Raw genomic sequence first — 3,543 nt, forward strand, 5'->3', positions numbered from 1 at the left:
TTATTCTCTGATTTAAATGAATAACCATCTCGCATGAAACAAGATCCAGATATAATGTTCATGCTCAACACTGGCACCAAATAACAATTATTTAGGTCTAGAACTAATCCCGACGGTAGATGTAGAGGTAGCGTGCCGACGGCGATCACATCGACTTTGGAACCATTTCCCACGCGCATCGTCACCTCGTCCTTAGCCAATCTTCGTTTAATCTGTAGCCCCTGTTTCGAGTTGCAAATATGAGCAACAGAACCAGTATCAAATACCTAGGCACTACTATGAGCATTAGTAAGGTACACATCAATAACATGTATATCAAATATACCTTTGACTTTGCCATCCTTCTTATCCGCCAAATACTTGGGGTAGTTCCGCTTCCAATGACCAGTCCCTTTGCAGTAGAAGCACTCAGTCTCAGGCTTAGGTCCAGACTTGGTCTTCTTCCCTTGAGCAGCAACTGGCTTGCTGTTCTTCTTGAAGTTCCCCTTCTTCCCTTTGCCCTTTTTTCTTGAAACTACTGGTCTTGTTCACCATCAACACTTGATGCTCCTTCTTGATTTCTACCTCCGCAGCCTTTAGCATCGCGAAGAGCTTGGGAATTGTCTTTTCCATCCCTTGCATATTATAGTTCATCATGAAGCCTTTATAGCTTGGTGGCAGTGATTGAAGAACTCTGTCAATGACACTATCATCAGGAAGATTAACTCCCAGCTGAGTCAAGTGGTTGTGGTACCCAGACATTCTGAGTATGTGTTCACTGACATAACTATTCTCCTCCATTTTGCAGCTATAGAACTTGTTGAAGACTTCATATCTCTCAACTCGGGCATTTGCTTGAAATATTAACTTCAACTCCTGGAACATCTCATATGCTCCATGACGTTCAAAACGTCTTTGAAGTCCCGATTCTAAGCCGTAAAGCATGGCATGCTGAACTATCGAGTAGTCATCAACTTGCTCTGCCAGACATTCATAATGTCCGGAGTTGCTCCTCCAGCGGGTCTTGCACCTAGCGGTGCTTCCAGGACGTAATTCTGCTGTGCAGCAATGAGGATAATCCTCAAGTTAGGGACCCAGTCTGTGTAGTTGCTACCATCATCTTTCAACCTAGCTTTCTCTAGGAACACATTAAAATTCAAGGGAACAGTAGCACGGGCCGTTGATCTACAATTAAATAGATATGCAAAAACTATCAGGACTAAGTTCATGATAAATTAAAGTTCAGTTAATCATATTACTTGAGAACTCCCACTTAGATTGACATCCCTCTAGTCATCTAAATTATCACGTGATCCATATCAACTAAACCATGTCCGATCATCACGTGAGATGGGGTAGTTTTCAATGGTGAACATCACTATGTTGATCATATCTACTATATGATTCACGTTCGACCTTTTGGTCTCAGTGTTCTGAGGCTATATCTGCATATGCTAGGCTCGTCAAGTTTAACCCGAGTATTCTGCACATGCAAAACTGGCTTGCACCAGTTGTATGTGAACATAGAGCTTATCACACCCGATCATCACGTGGTGTCTCGGCACGACGAACTGTAGCAATGGTGCATACTCAGGGAGAACACTTGTATCTTGAAATTTTAGTGAGGGATCATCTTATAATGCTACCGCCGTACTAAGCAAAATAAGATGCATAGTATAAACATCACATGCAAACAAAATATGTGACATGATATGGCCATCATCATCTTGTGCCTTTGATCTCCATCTACAAAGTACCATCATGATCTCCATCGTCACCGGCTTGACACCTTGATCTCCATCGTAGCATCGTTGTCATCTCGCCAACTATTGCTTCTACGACTATCACTACCGCTTAGTGATAAAGTAAAGCAATTACATGGCGATTGCATTTCATACAATAAAGCGACAACCATAAGGCTCCTGCCAGTTGCCATAACTTTTACAAAACATGATCATCTCATACAACAATTTATATCTCATCACGTCTTGACCATATCACATCAAAACATGTCCTGCAAAAACAAGTTAGACGTCCTCTACTTTGTTGTTGCAAATTTTAAGTGGCTGCTACGGGCTTGTAGCAAGAACCGTTCTTACCTATGCATCAAAACCACAACAATTTTTCATCAAGTGTGCTGTTTTAACCTTCAAAAAGGATCGGCCATAGTCAAACTCGATTCAACTAAAGTTGGAGAAACAGACACCCGCCAGCCACCTGTGTGCGAAGCACGTCGGTAGAACCAGTCTCATGAACGCGGTCATGTAATGTCGGTCTGGGCCGCTTCATCCAACAATACCACCGAATAAAAGTAAGACATTGGTGGTAAGCAATATGACTATTATCGCCCACAACTCTTTGTGTTCTACTCATGCATATATCATCTACGCATAGACCTGGCTCGGATGCCACTGTTGGGGAACGTAGTAATTCAAAAAAAATCCTATGAACACGCAAGATCTAACTAGGAGATGCATAGCAACGAGAGGGAAGAGTGTGTCCATGTACCCTCATAGACCAAAAGCGGAAGCGTTTAGTAACGCGGTTGATGTAGTCGAATCTTCACGACCCAATCGATCCAAGTACCGAACGTACGGTACCTCCGTGTTCAGCACATGTTCAGCGCGATGATGTCCCTCGAGCTCTTGATCCAGTAGAGGGTCGAGGGAGAGTTCCGTCAGCACGACGGCGTGGCGACGGTGATGATGATGTTACTGGTGCATGGCTTCACCTAAGCACTATGACGATATGACCGAGGTGTTAAACTATGGAGGGGGGCACCGCACACGGCTAAGAGATTCTCGGCTGTGCTCTTGGGTGCCCCCTGCCCATGTATATAAAGGAGGGGGGAGGAGGAGGCCGGCCAAGGGGGAGGTGCACCAAGGGGGGGGGGAGTCCTACTAGGACTCCAAACCTAGTAGGATTCGGCCCCCTTTCCTTCCAACGGTGAGGGGGAAAGGGGAAAGGAGGGAGAGGGAGAAGGAGAAGGAAAGAGGGGGGACGCGCCCCTTCCCTTGTCCAATTTGGATTGGAGCAAGGGGAGCGCCCCCACCTCCTGTGGCATGTCTCCTCTCCTCCACTATGGCCCATTAGGCCCAATAACTTTCCCGGGGGGTTCCGGTAACCACCCGGTACTCCAAAAAATCCTGAACCTTATCGGAACCATTCCGGTGTTCATATATAACCTTCCAATATATCAATCTTTACCTCTCGACCATTTAGAGAATCATCGTCATGTCCCTGATCTCATCCGGGACTCCGAACAAACTTCGGTCATCAAAACATAACTCATAATACAAATCATCATCGAACGTTAAGCGTGCGGACCCTACGGGTTCGAGAACTATGTAGACATGACCGAGACACATCTCCGGTCAATAACCAATCGAGGAACCTGGATGCTCATATTGGCTCCTACATATTCTATGAAGATCTTTATCGGTCAAACCGCATAACAACATACGTCATTCCCTTTGTCATCGGTATGTTACTTGCCCGAGATTCGATCGTCGGTATCATCATACCTAGTTCAATCTCGTTACCGGCAAGTCTCTTTACTCGTTC

This window comes from Triticum urartu, chromosome 1A, assembly GCF_056163025.1.
Source record: "Triticum urartu cultivar PI428250 chromosome 1A, HENAU_Tu73, whole genome shotgun sequence".
In the NCBI taxonomy this organism is placed as follows: Eukaryota; Viridiplantae; Streptophyta; class Magnoliopsida; order Poales; family Poaceae; genus Triticum; species Triticum urartu.